Consider the following 20,677-nt stretch of genomic DNA (forward strand, 5'->3'; position numbering starts at 1 on the left):
AACTCAAACCTCAGGCTTACAGACTCTGTTAAAAGCTCTATAAAATGCATTATATTTTGTATCTTGAATAATGAAATCCTAATGGGATTTATGGCATTTGTAAAAGATTTTAGCAAATTTTGTGAAATTAATATCTAGTCTCGCAACAGAAAAACTATCAGAAGGAAATTGGGTTAAAGAAATTATATAAATAACAAGGAGAAATACAGAGAAACACGTCCTTAATCATTTGAATGAAAATTCCAGGTTTTCTAGTTATAGGAAGGGACAAATATTTCCAGTGATTTAGTAGAAAAGAGTAGCAAAAGAATATAAAGCTGTTGAAACAGATATAAAATCACTTGAAAAAAGGTTTCAAGTGCTATGTAAATGTTAAATTTTTTATTATAAAGCATTAAAATGACACAAAGAAAACTAAGATGGCTTACTTATTTATACCTGTGTCAGAGACTATTTCTTCAATAGCCATTTTCACCTCTTTTCTTTGTTCAATAGCCATTTTCACCTCTTTTCTTACTAACACAAGAATTTTTTTTGGACGGGCTATACGTCCATCATAAAACAGCCAGCCAGCCATGTAGAGATTTTCCCCAACATAGCTCCTGCCAATCATGTGGGGGTGGAGTCCCTGGCTGGAGCTGCTGAGAAAGCATTTACTGTAGTCTGACCCAACTGGTGTGTGCTTTTTGACCTGCCCATTCCTTTTTTGTTGTCCAGAAGTAGGTACGATGCTGCATATGGCTGTAACTACAAGGCAGCCAGGGAGTAAAGACCAGGAAATGGCAGAAGAATCAGCCCTTTCATTTTTGAACCCCTGGACAAACCTGCAGAATTCTCTTTGTCATTGTCAGATTCAAGCCATGAGTACCATTAGTTTCTCAAAGCCATCCTGTCTGGATTCTCTGGTATTTTCACATGAATTCAATATCTAGCTGACCAATAGCCCACATTGTGAGGAAAAGAGAGAGACAAATTCATGAAAATAAGTGCAGGAATCACGAAACTTAAATATAAATGAGGAGAGCGAACCGTTAGAAAAGTAAGGTCAGAGAAGAGGCAAAGCTGGGGTGATTTGGCACACAAAAAGTAACGGCATAAGGTACTTCATAATACTTAAAAATGAACCATGCAAATCCGGCTCTGTGCTTTCTGACAACCAAAAGTAAAATGCAAGATTAATTAAGACGTTCATAGAATCCATAACGTAAGAATATATTAGCTGTTCAGGAAAAGTGCTACTTTTTTTAGATTTTATGATAAGAAGATAATTTCTCTTATTAGTCTTTATAAAATGGACACTTTGCAATACTTAAGAAAGTTCTAAACAATATCCTTCAGAACAAAAACATTAGCACATTTCATGCAGCTACTGTTTATAGTATGTGCCAACAGAAGCCCAAAGGAAAAACTAAATTTTTGGAGAGTGCAGACCCAGCCGGATGCAGTGGCTCACACCTGTAATCCCAGCACTTTGGGAGCCCCAGGTGGGCGATCACGAGGTCAAGAGATCGAGACCATCCTGGCTAACATAGTGAAACTCTGTCTCTACTAAATATACAAAAATTAGCTGGGCGTGGTGGTGCACACCTGTAGTCTCAGCTGCTTGGGAGGCTGAAGCAGGAGAATTACTTGAACCTGGGAGGCCGAGGTTGCAGTGACCCGAGATCACGCCACTGAACTACAGCCTGGTAGCCTAGTGACAGAGTGAGGCTCCATCTCAAAAAAAAAAAAAAAAAAAAAAAAAAAAAAGAATGCAGAGCCAGTGACTGCTACCTAAAGACAGGAAACACAAGAGTCCTGCTGTCCACAATTGTGGCAACCTTGGGGGTCTCCAGTGAGCAGACTGAATTTTTATGTTTTGCCTGTCTCCCCCTAGAATAGAAGCACCACAAAAAGCAAGGATTTTGGCTTTTTAAAAAATTGCTCTCTTACACCTGAGAACAGTGCTGTCAGTCAGTACCAGTCATATAGTAGGTGCTTAATAAATGTTTTTAAACTAGTGAATATTGCTTTCTAGGAGTCTGGAAGTCAGAGATAGCAACAGCACAGTCCAGGCAACATCCCCTGGGAGGCTTGAAACTGTCAAGCATCCAGAAAGAAAGTGATCAGACTCCTGTGAAGATTATCAGCCCAAGTACTCAGTCTCGGTGTAATATGGTCAATAGCAAAGGAGGGGGTGCGGCAGGGAGGTTATAAAACATGGCACTAGAGTCACATTTATATTTTTCACAAAAAGTATACCCTTGAACCTAAGGGTGGAGTCAATCTTGTTGACAAATGATAATTAAGAAATTTTGAATATGAATAAGGTCGCAAAGATTAAAGTTGTTCCATATTTAGTCATTTCTTCATCCATAGTTTTCCCTTCTCTGTCCTCTTTTCTTTTTATTACATTTTCCTCCTTTCTATGTCTTTCCCTTCTTTTCTATAAACACTTACTATCTCTTTTATGCCAGAATACATTAAGCCTTACTCTCTCAAATCCCATAGTCTCTTAAGAGAGAAAGTGACATGCATAATGACCATGCTAAAATGACACTAAGAAAAAAGTGTCTGAGTGTTCGTGTGAAAAAGAAGTTGTCCTGGCCCGGAACAATCTGCAAATGGCTTCTAGAGAAGAAATCAACTGAACCGGACCTTCCTGCCTCCCGTTGTTCTTCTTTGTTTTTGTTTTTGTTTGTTTTCTGTTTTTGAGTCAGAGTCTTGCTCTGTCTCCCAGGCTGGAGTGCAGTGGCAGGATCTTGGCTCACTGCAACCTCTACCTCCCCAGTTCAGGCAAATCTCCTGCCTCAGCCTCCTGAGTAGCTGGGATTACAGGCGCTGCTACTACGCCAAGCTTATTTTTGCATTTTTAGTAGAGACAGGGTTTTGCCATGTTGGCCAGGCTAGTCTTGAACTCCTGGCCTCAAGTGATCTGCCCGCCGTGGCCTCCCAAAGTGCTGGGATTATAGGGATGAGTTCCCACACCTGGCCTTTTGTTTTTCTTCCCAAGTTTTTCCTGTTCCCTGCCCCATTTTCCCGAGTATATGTCCCTGTTCTGTGCCAATGACAAGAGTATAATAGCCTGAGCAGAACGGAGTGAAAGAATTTAGATATAACAAGGACAGAGTCTGGAGACAATAAGGGATGCGCAGAAGCTAAACTCTGGCTTGAGCCATATCAGGTCACCCTAGATGTGATGGTTAATACTGAGTGTCAACTTGAATGGATTGAAGGATGCAAAGTATTGTTCCTGGGTGTATCTGTGAGGGTGCTGCCAAAGGAGATGAACATTTGAGTCAGTGGGCTGGGGGAGGCAGACCTACCCTCAGTCTGGGTGGGTACCATCTAATCAGCTGCCAGCGTGACTAGAATAAATCAGGCAGAAGTTGGAAAGAGCAGACGTACCAAGTCTTCCAGTCTTCATCTTTCTCCAGTGCTGGATGCTTCCTGCCCTTGAACATCAGACTCTGAGTTCTTCAGCTTTTGGACTCTTAGACTTGCAGATGGCCTATCGTGGGACTTTATTTTGTGATCGTGTGAGTCAATTCTCCTTAATAAACTCATATATATATATATATATACACACACACACACACACCACACACACACACACACACATAAAATACACATATTTAGTACATACACATACATATTATATATATAAAATAAACTATACTATACATTATATGTATACAATACATATATAAAATCTTATGAGTTCTGTCCCTCTAAGCAACCCTGACTAATACACTAGAGAAGCAGGGTAGAGGCTGCGTGAGCATAGACACAGGCACACAGGCAGGAACCCAGGTCATGCTGACAGAGCTGCTGCTTGTGCAAAACTTTTTTTTTTTTTTTTTTTTTTTAATGAGAAACAGGTTTGCTCTTGTTGCCCAGGCCGGAGTGCAATGGTGCAATCTCAGCTCACTGCAACCTCCACCTCCTGGATTCAAGCAATTCTCCTGCCTCAGCTTCCCAAGTAGCTGGGACTAAACTCTGCTTTTTGTACAATTTGTGTTCCCAAATCAATGGTTAGTCCTTGCCTCTAAAATTAGTCACACTTAAAAGTAAACTAACTCATGCTGTGATATTTGAGTGTTTGAAGCTGGAAAAAAAATAAGCATCAAATTCTAGAGATGTCTAATAGATGCCAGCCTAGGTTAATTTTTTCAAAGCACTCTATCCTATTGGCTCCATTCTTGTTTCCTGGGGCTCAGTTCATCAAAAAATAAAGATGAGATGAAGTGATTCTTCATGTTTTTTCAAGGTGTTAAGTCTGTCATTCTATGGTTGGAGCCAGGAGTGTGGATGTGATGAGCCCCATTCTTTTCCTTTATTGGCAGGACCCAGGGTGGATTACGACAAAAGATACCATTTCTGGGCAGCTTAGGTAGAGCACATTGTCTGGAAAGGCAGCACAGGGACGCAGGCAGGAAACTCACGATGAATTATCAAAGGCACATTCACAAGGTCAAAGTTGTACTAAAAACTAAAAGGGCACACTGAGCAAGCGCTGGCAGCTAAATTGGGTCAGATTCCAGTAAGGAATGTTACACCAGCAAAAGATGGCAAGCCAGGAGGAGGCATGGGAAAAGAACTGAGGTTTACGACACACCTCCATGCACCAAGGCGATGCACCTTTGAGCCTGCAGGTGATTTTTACTGGATCAACTTTATTTCTCTTCTGCAAGCTCCAAATCAGAGCAGTTTTATCCTGGTCCTCGCTTACCCTAAGTATCTTAGTCTCATGAGGACAAGGCTATGTCTTCTTTTGTTCAGGAGTTTTCTGAATGTTCTCCTGGAGAAGTGCTTATCTCCCTCTTATTAGGTAAATGGGGCATAATCGTGCCAATTCCTGAAATAGGAATTCCAAGAGAAGAAAAATTATAAATTGAAAAAAATGTGATTTCTATTTTGGGATTTTTGATGTGGTTATGGCTGTAAAACATTCACATTTGGTTACAGTTGTGGACATTTTTAGGGGCAAGTGAATATACGGACAAGTATTCTTACACACATAGATGGATAATTCATCTAATAGGCATAGATGAGACTACTAGGAGATGAGAAATGAAAAGCAAAAATAAAAAAAGCAGAGAGCTAAAAATGGAATTCTGTATTTAAACAAAAAAGTCAGAACAAAGAGGACCCAGCACAGGTGACATATAAAGCTGGAAAACAGTTCATGTTTATTATTCCTTCTTAGAAACTTCTGAACAGTGTCATGTTTCCATCAATGACTCAATCAGTTGGCAAATTATGTCATGAACACATGTTGACTTAAGATAAACATTCTACTCCAGTGGATGAGTACCTCACTAGAGGATAAGAATAACAGAAGTTCTGGGAGTAGATCAGTACACAAGAAGTAGCAGATTTCTGAAACTCCTTTTTACAGTGTTGTTTTGTTTTTAATTGACAAAAATAATTGCATGTATTTATGGGGTACAACGTGATGTTTCAACACAGGTATACATGATCCTGCAATCTCACTAAAGGAATTGAAACTAATACACCAAAGAGATGTCTGCACCCCAATGTTTATTGCAGCATTATTCACAATAGTCAGGATATGGAAACAACGTAAGTGTCCATGTCCATCAAAGGATGAATGGATGTTAAAACATGGTATATATACACCATGGAATACTTCTCAGCCTTAACAACAAACAAACAAACAAACAAAAAACAGAAAATTCTGTAATTTGCAATAACACGGATGGACCTACAGGACATTAAGGTTTTAGAAACCCTTAAATGTGATTCTAAAGGATTTATAGGCAGCAAGACCCCAGAGGTCTTTTGTACAGAGAAATATTAGGAATTATGTGTTTAAGAAACACAAAATATGAAGAATGGATTAGATTTCAGAGAGTAAGGGGCTTAATGATCAGTTGTAGTATTATCACAAGAGAGCAAGCAAAAAAATAATTAGACTTTGAACCAAGGCAATGAACAAAAATACAATAATTGATTCAAGATTGGCCTGTAAAACCAACTGAACTTAGCACTAATTGAATGAGAGGGTACAATGTAAAGATGACAGCATTTTTTAAGTCTATGTGTTTGAAATCAAAAGTGGAATAAATTTCACAGAAGCATCTTGCATCTGATCATAAACATAGGCTAGGTTTGAGACATCAATGAAATGTCAACTTGGAGCTTTTCTTGAGACATTAGAAATGTCTCCATGTACAAAGAAAGCTGGCATTGAATAAAGTGCCTGCAATTTAATTAGAATGTCTATTACTCAGTGGGTGAAGGAAATAATTGTGCAACAAATGACCAAATGGAGAGATGAAGAAGACTGGTCTATAACCATGAAGGGGAGGAAGTGATAGAACTGAGAAAACTGGCAGGAACCAGAAACTGCTAATCAAGGAGGAGTCCCAGACCCTTCGATAAGTAATCTTGGGGACACTTTAGCCAGCAACTGTATTACACTTTCTCCTCCTCCCCTTGTTTTCTGTCTCTCCCCATCCCACCACCACCTCTCATTTCCTCCAATACACATTCTATTTAGACAACTGCATTTTTTATTAATATGTCTTCCCCTACTCTTTCCATCATTTGTAGAAACACCTAATTAAGAATGGTAATAAGGTTCCTGTAAATAGTGTATTTAAAAATTATTTGTTATTTGCTAGTTAGACTTAGTTATTTTAGGAATCATTAAGAAACTTTTAAAATATATATATACTGGGTAATTTTAGAAGTTTGTCTTTGCCTCTCAATATTTTTTTCTGACATGATAAAGACTGCTTAATCCAATTAGGACTAACATTTCTGCTATTTAATTAATGTGCATTCATTTGATAAGCTTGAGGCTTACTCAGCACTCTCTTTTGAGGCTTCTTTCTCTGTAGCTGACAGTGTTAGATGCCTCATATGTATTTTTTTCCTCTCTCTTACTATTCGTATTTGACAAATGTGAAAATTGAGACTGACTTAGCTGTAACACAAGTATGTATAATTATATAATTATACCTCTTTTCTCCTAACATGCTAACATTACTGTTTCCTAAATGTATATTGATTGGTCATGGTCCTAGCAGTCCACCTATAGAAGACACTGTAGCTGCTTATGAAGGAAAGGAACTATTAACAGTTATGCAGCACTCACAGAAACTTTGTGAGTGAAGACAGAATATAGGTCAAATTTCAAGAGACAACTCCCAAAACTTTACTCCAGAATGGATTTGACAAGAGGACTGCAGCCTCCTGAGCAGGAAGCGCAGAACTGAGGCGTCACTGCCCACGTGCAGCCTCAGAACTCCTATTAGTCCATCCTCGCACTGGTATCAAGAACTACCTGAGACGGGGTAGTTTGTAAAGAAAAGAGGTTTTACAGTTCCGCAGGCTGTACAGGAGGAACGGCTGGGAGGCCTCAGGAAACTTACAATCATGGTGGAAGGCAAAGGGGAAGCAGGTGTGTCTTCATATGGTGAATAGGAGAGAGGGCAAAGGGGGAAGTGTTACACTCTTTCAGACATACAGGTCTCATGAGACCTCACTGTCATAAGAACAGCAAGGGGGATATCTGTCCTGTGACCCTATCACCTCCCACCTCACCCCTTCTCCAACACTGAAGACCAGAATTCAACATGAGATTTCGGTGGGGACACAGACCCAAACCATATCAGAACTGATTGCCTTTGTTCTCATGCTGTCATTTCAGACAACAAAATTCTTACATTTGGCCCCTTTTCCCACATAAATCATTTAAAATTAAGGTCTTACATGGGTGTATTTTTTTGGGGGGGGGAATTCCTAAATCACAATGCCTGTATCCTAGAAGCAAGATAAAATAGTAGTTTTAGGATTTTTGGTTGTTATTCTTGTTTTGATTTTTGATTCTCCATTGTGAAGGTGAGATTTTCACTGTCAGTTACTGTTAGAATATAGCAACAAGGTCTTTGTTAGCCACAAATGGAATATCTTCACTATACACACAAAACAACAGAAGCATGAGGATAGCGCATCATCCTAGTAAGAGACTACACCAGGGCTGTTCTAGTCTGTGTGCAGGTAGTGTCTGAATTCTTCCTAAGTAAACTAGCAGGACCTTTCTCTAGGCTAATGGGGGTTCTATCAGGTTTCTAGGAGCGAGTAAACCACCTGATGAATTCTGAACCAATGATAGAAGTGCAAGCCAAGCAAACGTCTTCAAGGCCAAGCTGAAAGTCAGAAACCTGGGAAGCCAGATCCAAATACCAAGTCAAAAACAGCAGCAGTGGGTCACAACAAGGAGCAGGGGAGTCAGGATAGACCTGGCTGGACAGAGTGAAAGGATGCTCAGAACAAGCTCAGAGGCCAGCCAGGCAGCACTCAGCTGACTACTGTGGGTGCTAGCGATGGCTCTGCGGTGGCCCGGAGTGCAACGCAGCCAAAGGTGAGGGGCGTCAAGACTCAAGTATGAAGTCAACAGGTGGCTTGGTACACGAGAGAGGAACAGAGTGCTTTGGGCTTCCAGATCAATGTTCCAAGCTCCACATCTTAGGCTAACAATTTAACTGCAGTCCTCCTCTCTACAGTGTTGTTGAAAAATGAATCCTAACATGTTGAAGTCAATACTTTAGGCTGGTTCACGTCACGATGTGCTTCAGTGTTTTCATTGTCCTTCTTTTTGTGAAGGAGGACTTCTTGTGTTCTCATTCATTTGTTCTGAGCTTTTAGCTTTTAAACATCAGTAAACAGCCATGTAATTCAATCGAATCTACAAACACAAAGAACAACTGGCAGGATAAATGCCTGCTTTAATTCAGGAATTAACACCTGAAAGAGGGAAGCAGAGGTGCCTGGTGCCGAAACCTGAGCCGGAGTGGAAGCCCACACATACCTCTTTCCACCGTGATTGCTTCCGGGCTAAAATTGGGCTTCACTGAAAGCATTAGGCTGATTGTTTTCTCACCAAACTTTTCTCACCCTCTCAACTCTTTTCCCAGACATTACGACCATCTACCAACCTTCTTAATCAGGGAGACTGATACCAGGAGGAATCCAGGAAGGACAGACATGGGCAGCCCTGGAACATCTGATGGCCTAATAATTCTGGATGTTTTCAGAAATATTGACATTTCCAGGAAAAGTATACAATTTCCAAGTATCCCTTAACGGCTTATGTCTCTGGGTTTACAATTCCCAAGAGCTCAATTATTATTTTTTTTTTTTACAGTAAGACAGCACCAATTGTGATTTTAGAGAACTTGTTTTTAATAAAATGCAGCTTGTTCAGATCAATATATTTTGCTTCTTTAAAATAAAATTTCAATCCAATTACCTGTTTCAGGACAATCTTTAAAGAAAAAAGCTTGCTTATGACATACTTTGTTGATAACATTTTTCTTAAGCAGAAAATTACTTCCAGTTACCTTCATTGCACAGGCAAATGTGCAGGCTGGCGTGGGAAGTAGGTAAATCAACTTGCAATTATTGTAGAATGTTCATGAATTGTCCAGTATTTGTAAGGCCAGAAATAAAACTAAAAACATGCAAATTGGATCCCATATCTAAGCTCTGAAGATTAGAAACTGGGTTATTAAAATTTTGCTGTTCTGCTTCACAAAATAGATGCACATGAGGAAAAAATTAATACCATTATATCGCAGTACCTAGCACTTTAAAAACCTTAGTGATAACTTGTCTGTTAGGGAAAAGATAACTCTGACAGTTTGCCTAAATATGGCTTTCTTTAGCAGCAGCATATTGAAGTTATGCTATATGATGTGTGCTGCATTATAAAAAATTGTCTTCAGATGTCTCATTCTTTTTTTTTTAAGGCACTCAAAATACTATATACAGTACTGCTCTGCCCTTATGCTCCTGTTATTTTTTTTAATGCCTGTGACCATAGCCAGGTGAAGAAAATTGTACTTGTATGGAGGTTAAAGTTTATTTCTAATTAAAGTAGAATGAAAGGGGACACAACAAAATCCCCCAAAAGACACAAAATGTGTGAGGCACCGGCTTTCCAGTAGGAGAGTCACTTGCAGCTCATGCTCACTATGGCCTCTCTGACTTGGGGACACTGTCCAGGTCCGGCACCCTGACACCACCAGCGCTTCTAAAGAGCTACTCCAACACTGCTGACCACTCCCATTTATGCATGGAAACCTCAGAATGCTAATACCTGGAAACTGCAGGAGACATTCCAGAGAGGGTAGATATCTGAGGACCAAAGGCCTATACATTAAAATCAAAGTTTAACATAAAATCAAAGTTGATATAGGGAACTAGCAAAGGTCAGCTTTCCACCTGCTGTCATGATGAGTGTCAATGAAATCGAGTTGAGATTTTAGTGCTATGTGGTCACATCCCTAAACGTGTCACATCAACTTAGCATGGATGGTTCCGATCCTTTCAAACCTCCCACCCAATGTTGCTCCATTTATTCAGCCAAAATATTCCAGCAAAATGGTCAGGGACTCACTGAAACACAGATTTTCGGAATGCAAATTAGAGTATGAGCTTGGAATAAATATGAGATTTACTATGGATCTTAGAGATGGCCTGGGTGCCTGTTTTCATAAATAAACTATTCTTTGATGTTATAAGCTTCTGAAAATTTTCATCGACACATAAATAAGAAAGTTGCTGAAATTTCAGTTCAAATAGCTATGATCTCATTCGTTTAAGAAGAATCAGGTTTGTGCCCAGTGGTCAGTCTCTAGAAGCAGAGGGCTGCTGGGTTGGCTAACTGGACCTCCGTAGATTGGCCTGTCTGGAAACAAAGAACATAAATGGGCATCCAGGCAACATGTGCTTCAAGTTCACATTGGTCCCTCTTGCCCTCAGAGATGGGCCCTGGCAGACACTGTCACAGCTGAGGACTTCTTGGTTAGATATGTGTCATGCACGTCCATGTGAAGAGACCACCAAACAGGCTTTGTGTGAGCAACATGGCTGTTTATTTCACCTGGGTGCAGGCGGGCTGTGTCTGAAAAGAGTCAGCGAAGGGAGATAAGGGTGGGGCTGTTTTATAGGATTTGGGTAGGTAAAGGAAAATTCCAGTCAAAGGGGGGTTGTTCTCTGGTGGGCAGGAGTGGCAGTCACAAGGTGCTCAGTGGGGGAGTTTTTGAGCCAGGATGAGCCAGGAAAAGGAATTTCACAAGATAATATCATCGCTTAAGGCAAGGACTGGCCATTTTCACTTCTTTTGTGGTGGAATGTCATCAGTTAAGGCGGGCAGGGCATTTGCACTTCTTTTGTGATTCTTCAGTTACTTCAGGCCTTCTGGGCGTATACGTGCAAGTCACAGGGGATGCGATGGCTTGGCTTGGGCTCAGAAGCCTGACAATATGTTACACGCTGGATGCTGGCAACCTGCCCCACCTCCCAGAAAGGAGAGGTATTTTCCTTACTGCCAGTTTTCTCTAGAGAAGAGAGGGAGATGACCCAGCTTTCTCACCTGGAATGTCTCTGGGCAGAGATGTATGTAAATCTCTCCGATTTGAGACACTATTTTTATCTTTCCAAGGGTGTCTGAGAACTTTCTTGAACAAAGCTGTCACAGGATGTGCAGAAACACCAGACCTATGGAGAACTATCTCTCAACAGTATATTTTCATATTCCTTCTTTAAACCAAACCACGGATGCTCTCCTAGTTAGCATAAGTTTTGAGTTGTAAAGTTCGAAGCAGTTAAGCAAATTACTTTTGTTTCTGAAAGCTTCTTCACAATTTGAACTTAGCATATTGGGAATATCAGAGCTGCAATGATTTCAGAAAGGGCATTTTTTTTGGTTCCATATTTATCTGCTAAAATCATTTGCATATATTATTAGTTCTTCACAGAAAAAAATCCATCACAGTGATCCATCTGTAGTTTTTAATATGTTTCAATAATTTTCCATTTTAAAATACTATTAAAGTATAACTGATACACCTATCAAAGTAGATGCATATCTCATAGCATTTATTATGATGGGTTCAATTTTTGAAACTCTCTCCTGGCATGTATTACTCAGGTGGATTTTCATGAAAAGTGTTTTTTTTTTTTTTTGGATGAATAATGATTGAAACAAGCTAGTAGAGTGAAGAAAGAAAAGTGTGAAAAACATAATTTCTGTAACACAAAATTTAGAAAAGGAGACAAAACGAGATGCTGCCACAGTGAAATCACCTCTCAATCTTCATTAAACAAAACCAAAATGAAGAGGAGCTTACAAGGGCCATACATTCCCTATGTCTATTAATACAAACGTATTGTAAGAAAATCAATCCATTGATGTATCTACTTTGGGTGGAATATTATTTAGTTGGAAACTGAAACCTTTAATAGCATCAGTCCTCAAACAAAATTCCCATTGTATTGAATATAGTGTGATTATAAGGGCAGAAAGGCCAATATAGTTTTCAGATCGTTTTCATTAGGTATCAAAATTTTGACTTAACTAGAAAGTTGAATTAAATTTTAAAATCTTATTTTATTATAACCATTATAGTTTGGCATTCACGATGAATCCATATTGTGCTGGGCATCTCTGGCACTGCAAAAGCCTACAATGTCACCCCAAATGTTTGAATTAGGGTGGAACCCCTGACCGTGAGCTTAACCACCTACGCTGATTTGTATGGAAGCCAAAGTGATAAGAGGAAGGGAGTGAGTAATAAGAATCAAGCTTGAGAGAGTTCAGGGGATCATGGCGTATGGGAGGCAGGACTACACAGGGGATCACAGCGGATGGGAGGCGGGACTAGACAGGGGATTAAGGCGGACGGGAGGCGGGACTACACAGGGGATCGCGGCGGATGGGAGGCGGGACTAGACAGGGAATTACGGCGGATGGGAGGCGGGACTAGACAGGGAATTACGGCGGATGGGAGGCGGGACTACACAGGGGATCGCGGCGGATGGGAGGCGGGACTAGACAGGGGATCGCAGCGGCTGGAAGGCGGGACTAGACAGGGGGTCACCGCGGCTAGGAGGCGGGACTAGACAGGGGGTCACCGCGGCTGGGAGGCGGGACTAGACAGGGGGTCACCGCGGCTGGGAGGCGGGACTAGACAGGGGGTCACCGCGGCTGGGAGGCGGGACTAGATGGTGGCTCTTGCTCGGATGTACTGAGCAGTGTGTGGAGGCTCACGTCGTGAACTTTTGCTCCAGAACAACGGTAGGAATACATCAGGAAAGCCAAGAGAACCCACAGTAGCGGATGGTTCCTGTCCGGGAGACACCCCAAATACTGTGAGTGCCCAAACTGTGGAAGTGGGAAAGGGAGACCATCCGCCCTGGAACACATCCCCCCACTGGGGAACCCGAAGCTCTGGATTATGGGAGAAGATTCTGACCTTACCTGGAGCTGAGTCAGTTTGGAGAGCCAAGTGCAATACAGGGAGGGGTACAGGAAGCCGCGGGAAAAGCCCTGTGGGCTCGCTGGATTTCCCAGCAAGCGACGTCTGCCCTGCCTCACAGGGTGCTGGGGAGGGAGGCCAGAGGCACTGGGGAAAGCCCACAGGGAGAAGGAAACTCCAGCTGAACTTGGTTAACAGTTTGAACTAATGGAGAAAGTCTCCCGGCCAGCACTAAGGGGAGGGCGTGAATCCGCCTTGGTGCAGACTCCATAGGCAGGGGAAGGACAAAAGTCCTAACTTGCTTTCACAGCTGGGAGGCAGGTAGCCCGGGGCAAGTTCTCAGCCCTGCTCACCCACTGCCTGGAATTGTTATGAGGGGCACGTGCCACCCTTTTGGTTGCCTGGGAGCTGGGTGAGGCCTGTGACTGACGGCTTTCCTCCACTTCTCTAACAACCTGCATGGCACAGCAAAGGCAGCCATAATCCTCCTAGGAACATAGCTCCATTGCCCTGGGAGCCTCACCCCCACCCCCGACAGCAGCCACAGCAAGACCCACCCAAGGAGAGTCTGAGCTCAGACATGCTTAGCCCTGCCCCCACCCAGTGGTCCTTCCTTACCCACCCTGGTAACCTGAAGACAAAGGCCATATACTCTTAAGAGTTCTAGGACCCTGCCCATCTGCTCTGGTGGAGGTGGCAGGGGGTGAAACGGGCTCTGTGAGGGTCCTTAGTCTGGGCTGTTTAATACACTGTTTTTGTGCTGATTGTCCTACTGCCAGGAGGTGGTGCTTTCAAGAAAGCATCAGGTGTGGTAGTATCGGGAGGAAGAGACGGGGATCCCTCACCTGTTCCCCAAGAACCTATAGAAATTTAAAAAAAAAAAATTTAAGAATTAGGCTCCCTACAACAAGGCCACCAGGTGTAAGTGATGAGGATTCTCACTGATTCAACAAAAAAAGCACCATCTCTGGTGCCCGGGACACGGCCCATCATGATGCAATTTCTCTCCACATCCCAGAAAGAAGAAAAACAACAGATCATCATGACTTGCAGAGAGTTTTACATCAGCACACATGTTGAAGGGATTTGAAAAAAGTATGAGGCAAATCTGATTTTTATTTCAATATCATATTTATTAAAAAGTGCCAGTGGTTTGGGAAATATAAGGACAGACAATGGTTTGGGAAGGGAGAGCATGAAAATTGGAAAAGTGCTATTGCTGAATGAAAGATAAGAGTTGAAGATGAAAGACGCCCAAAAGTGATTCAATGTGTGTTTAATCCCAGGAACTTGAGAAAAGGAATGATCTCTCAAAACTGAGGTAGTCTGGGAAGAATTACTTGATGAAGAAATTAAAGTGGGCTATGAAATGTGATAGAGTTGATTTTTAAAATGTGCTGCTTTAGTGATGCCATTTCTGAAGTCACATCCTACATGCTGAGTGCCTTTTGTGTCTTCCCCATGTGGACATGCCTAAAGAGAATATTAGGAAGCTGCAGAGTCAGAAGAAATATATAAACGTAATATATATAAACATCAAACACGTACTATTAAAATATAAGCATGCTACATTAATGGAAATACATCAATTATGATTATATTGCAAACATAATACATAATATACATATAAGTGCACAAACACCACCGAAATCTTGCTGGCTTACAATTACGATAGTTTCTTTCTTTCCCATTTCACGCACCTAGGGTGTGTTGCTACATATTGGCTGAAGACTGCCTGGGAAGCTGTTCAACTTGCCATCTTTACTCTGGAAAGAAAAGATCACTGCCTCTTTGAGACATGCTGCTTTTTTAGAGCTGGAGACCATGCAGCAGGGTCCTGAAAGTCTGCTCAGACCCCATGCATCATGTTTCCTCACATGTGTAGTGTAACAAGGCAGAGGGTGAGGGCCACATCCATGGGGCATGGATACATCATCCTGTCTTGGGAGGCACTGCAAATTGTATGGCCATGTGAGGCCACGTGTAACTTTATAGGAAGGTGAAATAAATATTTGGGAATAACAGTGCGGTGTTAAAAATCCTGTTTTTCTTTCATAATGGGCTAATATACCACAGTGAAAATGAGTTAACTACAGCTAAAAACAATAGCATCCCACAAATATAAGGTTAAACAATAACTACAAGACACTAAGGAATATATACAGTATATTTTCAATTCGATTTATATGAAGATTGAAAAAGAGGACAGTTAAAATATTTTTAGAAATGCATACTTGGGTAGTAAAATTACTTTTGAAAGCAAGGAAGTATTTATCATAAAAGTCAGGTTAATTTTTCATGAGGAAGAGTTGCAATTGGGGCATCTATATGTGTGATAATTTTCTACTTTTTATCTGATTTATAATGATAGGAGTGTTATATAATTATGCAAGTGTTTATAATTATTCATTATATTAATTTAGTCTACTCTATGCTTTATATGCATGTGCATACATACATATAAAATATGTAAAGAAATATATATGCAATGTTGGAATCTTTGACTTGTATTCACAGAAGATGAAAAGAAGAAGAAAAACTTCCTGGAACTGTGTGAACATCAGATAAAGATGACGTCTACCCAGGTGCTCTGCGGAGAAGCAATAGAACCCACACCCAATGTATCTTATATTTCTATTTTAGATAGATTCAGGCATCTGGCTATCACTTTTGCAACAATTTTCAAATATACCAGGTAATTACAAACAGGAAATTATCTAGACAGTAAAGGGTGATTCTGAGCAAGCTCTGAACTCTGACGATTACTCTGTCTTGAGCCTTAAGTCGGTTTTGACCTGGCTGTCCTCTGAGGGGCTTGGATTAACAAAACGCTGTGGAAACCAGCCCTGCCATTGAGTTGGAGGCAAGAACAGCGGAGGTGGAGCCAGCCGCCTCCAAAAGGCCAGGTTACCCATTTAGCAGGCAAATCCTACTTAAATGCCATACACTTCTGAGCCTCCTCTCAAGTTATACAGTGCCACGTTCAGAGCACAAACACTGGAGTAAGACAAAGTGGATTCTCACAAGGCATGGAGCCTCACCCTATTCCAGAACCTGCTCCATTGTTAGGAGAAGGGAGCTCTGACTGTGTGCACGCCAGTCAGCTAGGGTCACGGTACCTGATATGGTGTGGCTGTGTCCCCACCCAAATCTCATCTTGAATTGTAGCTCCCATAATTCCCACGTGTGGTAGGAGGGACCCGGTGGGAGATAATTGAGTCATGGAGTTGGTTTCCTCCATGCTGTTCTCCTGGTAGTAAGTAAGTCTCACCAGACATGATAATTTTATAAGGGGAAACACCCCGTTCACTTGGTTCTCATTCTGTTGTCTGCCACCACGGGAGACCTGCCTTTCGCCTTCCACCATGATTGTGAGTCCTCCCGAGTCATGTGGAACCGTGAGCCCAATAAATCTCTTTTTCTTCATAAATTACCCAGTCTTGGGTATGTCTTTATCAGCAGCAGGAAAATGGACTAATAGAGGATTCTAGTCCCACTGAACACCTGCCTTAAGAGGAAATGAATTCCCTCCCAGTAGGGGAGGTCAGAGGTCTGAGATGAGGGTGTCAGCAGCTTTGGCTTCTTCCTGGGCCTCTTCCCTGGGCTTGCAGACAGCTGTGGTCACCCTTAATGGATCAGTGCCCATGTTCATAACGTTTTAACTCAATCACCTCTTTAAAGACTGTCTCCAAAGGCAGTCACATTCTGAGGTGCTGGGGGTTAGGATTTTTTCACCCTAGGAATTTGGGGGACACAAGGCAGCCCATTGGAAGCAGCCAGGGTGGAGGGGGAAGGGGGAAGGTCTGACTCAACTTCTGGGAGCAGTTAACAGCTACGTCCTTCTGAATGAGCAGAAGGGACACAGTGGGGCAGAAAAGGTTTCCCAGGGAAGGGAAGAGCTCCACAAAAGCCAGCATCACTTCACTGCCAGCATCAGCCTTGGCACACACTCCTGGGTCCCACTGCACAGGCAGGGGCAGGAACACCAGCCACTCCTGCAAAGATCCCAACAGCCATTCTTCTGCCCATGAAGGGGCTGCTGTGCAGGACAAATGGGGTTGGAATGCATGGTGAAAGGAGGAGAGGCTTGAATGAAACAGGATGGCAAGGCATAGGACTGGAGAGGAGGGAAACGGAGGCTGTTCTATTCATGACACCAGCATGTTCTGGTGAAGAAAAACATCTCCAGGAGTCCTCAGGCACAGTGAAAAGAGCCTTGGTTTCCCAGAGACCCATGCTCTTTTCCTGCCTCTCCCCTTGCAGACCCCATGACCCTGGGCAGTGCCTTACCTTAATAAGCTTCTGGTTGCTTCTCTGTAAAATGCAAGTGATAGCAATCACCTGTGAGAGTTCTAGTGAGAATAAACGGGTAGCATCTGCACAGCAGGTGTGTTAGGTAGGAATGCAAAAAAGATCATGTCCTTCCCTCCCTTTGAGTTCCTGAAGAGAAAGGCAAACGGGAGAGCCACCCAAGGAGGAAAGGCTGTTTGCCAGGAAACCAGCCCACCCTCACCAAGGCAGCAGTGTGCATGAACAGCTTTCTAGGCCACCAGGCACAGGCACTTAAGCTTAATTTTCCCCAAGCTAAGTTCTCCCTGTACATCTCTGGCTGCAGTTTCCCATCAGAACTTAAACTTGTCCAGAGGTTTGGGGCAACATATCATACAATTATCTGCTGCAGCTGAACGTGGAGCCAACCAGAGATCGAATGCCGGTGTAGGGGGAGCCTTGTTCATTGCAGCCAGAAACCCCTCCTGGCACCAATCACCCCAGGCCCTCTGGCTACAAGCCTGTCTCCATGTGAATGCCTCTGAAGGTAAAACCAGAAAGAACAAAACCTATTGACTTGTCTGCAGAAAGATTTGCGGCTGTTTGCTTTCTTGTAATGTAAAAATAACAAGGTTGATGTGAGCAAACAGAAAGACATAAAGTAGCCAAAAGCTGTCAATAAAAAAGACAAAGCATTGTCTGCTGAAGCTCACTCCATTCCATCCAGGACTCTCTTGAAAGCAAGCTTTGTTTTCCCCGCAGTGCTTAAAGAAACTGCTTCCTAAATGATTCAGAAACTTCAAACTTTCATAGGTAAGCCTATGAATAGAGTTCTGTGATTATTTTGGACATATAAAGAATAATATGTGTTTTTGTAGTTTTCTAATTTACAAATGAAAGTTCCTAAAAATAGTGGACTTAGCACATAATTAATGTCTCATAAAAATAAAAATATATGTATGTGAGATAGATTCCTTTGTGTTTTTCTCATAAATTACAAAAGTATATACATCAAAACTATCTTTCTGAACTCTGCAGTTTACCATCAAACTTTGCCAGGATTAGGACTCATAAATTTAGCCGAACAAGAGAATATCACATTCTCTCCACTAAACCAATACAATATCAGTGTAACAGAAGAACAGATAAATAAGTTATTCTTATTTATAAATCTAAGATAAACAAAGTCTTAATTTAAGTACCAAAAAACCCCCAGCTTCCTACCCTCCTTTGTCTTTATGTTAGTGAAACCGAAATCCTTTATTTGAAGTGAAACTCTCCATTTCGCAGGGGTTAAGGGAAGTGGTTGGCTCTTGGGTTTGACTCTGAATATGAAGTCCTGCATCTCTGTCTCCCTTCCCAACTCAAATGTTCAGAAGGTGATAACAAAGGGGTGAATTTCACTGAACTAAAGAAAACTTGGAATTATCCTTCTCAATCTCTTTCTCAACTTTTTGTTACATTTTTGGTCCTGAGAAAAACCTGGTTTCTTAACAACTTGTACTATCACCTAAAAGTGGATAGCAGCCAAAAGTCACTTATTTGAGGAACCCAAAGGTTGACTCATTTAATATTAGGAATATAGGCATGATTTGTGTTCTCCAAGGGAAGCAAAGCAACCCCACACTGAAACTATCCATGCCAGTGACAGTTGCCAAGGGTATGGAGGACTGCACTAAGCCACCAAAGAAACTGCCCCAATTTTTCTTTGTCATTCTATAGTAACCCTTTTCATGATTACTGGTATCTGTGCATTTCCATAAAATACTTCCACCAAATTTCTAGAGCTCTTCAAATCTAATAGAATCAGGATAACACATCAATGTGACAATCTCATAACCTGTAGTAAGGACATGGAGCATCAGCCCATCATGCAGTAGAGAATACACCCTACTTCTTTGATAAATTTCTCATCACAATACAAATTTACATGAAGAAAATATTCCAAGCATGTATTTTTTCCATAAGGTAAATATTACTACTTTCAATAAATTCGTCACCACATTCCCATGGTGGGTGCCAATTTTTTCCCTCTAACCTGGTTATTTGACTTGTTCATATTTAACAGAACAACTCTACTAAGTCAAAGAAAACACACTCCAGAGGACAGTAGCAAAGCGTATTTCTAGTCCACCCATCCCTTTGGTTAAGAATTGGACTGCATCAGCCGGGCACGGTGGCTCATGCCTGTAATCCCAGCACTTTGGGAGCCCGAGGTGGGCGGATCACGAGGTCAGGAGATCGAGACCATCCTGGCTAACATGGTGAAACCTCATCTCTACTAAAAATACAAAAAAATAGCCGGGCGCGGGGGTGGACACCTGTAGTCCCAGCTACTCGGGAGGCTGAGGCAGGAGAATGGCGTGAACCCGGGAGGCGGAGCTTGCAGTGAGCTGAGATCACGCCACTGCACTCCAGCCTGGACAATAGAGCGAGACTCCATCTCTAAATAAATAAATAAAATTGGAATGTAACAACCTGTTTTTGAGAGGACTTAAGTCACTTTAGTAACTAATTTTCACATTAAGCAATTTTTCATCACTAATTTTTTTTTGTCTACTGAACCTTCACCTTCCACACTTGTGACCAACATAAAGCCACACTGTGAACAGGTGTTCCCCACCCAACTCCCATGCACATGAGCCATAGGTTCTGCCTGATCCCACCACCCCCAGCAAGATGGGATCCTGTCCACACCTTTGCTAATATTGAGCTCCTGATTTGGTGGGGAGTGGGTCCTATTCATCTGTCTGTAGCAGCCCTGCCTAAGGCATAGGGTGTATTCTCTACTGCATGATGGCTGATGCTCCATGTCCTTACTACAGGTTATGAGATTGTCACATTGATGTGTTATACTGATTCTATTAGATTTGAAGAGCTATAGAAATTTGGTGGAAGTATTTTATGGAAATGCATAGATATCAATAATCATGAAAAGGGTTACTGTAGAATGACAAAGAAAAATTGGGGCAATTTCTTTGGTGGCTTGGTGCAGTCCTCCATACCCTTGGCAGCTGTCACTGGCATGGATAGTGCCCTGAACTCCCAGGAGGAACCTGACCTGCATCCCCACCCTTCCTTTGCTTACCACCCTTGTTACTCACCTTGTGTCTCTGGCAGTCTCTCCGACTTCC

The sequence above is a fragment of the Trachypithecus francoisi genome, unplaced genomic scaffold (assembly GCF_009764315.1).
Source record: "Trachypithecus francoisi isolate TF-2019V2 unplaced genomic scaffold, Tfra_2.0 Lachesis_group17, whole genome shotgun sequence".
Lineage (NCBI taxonomy): Eukaryota > Metazoa > Chordata > Mammalia > Primates > Cercopithecidae > Trachypithecus > Trachypithecus francoisi.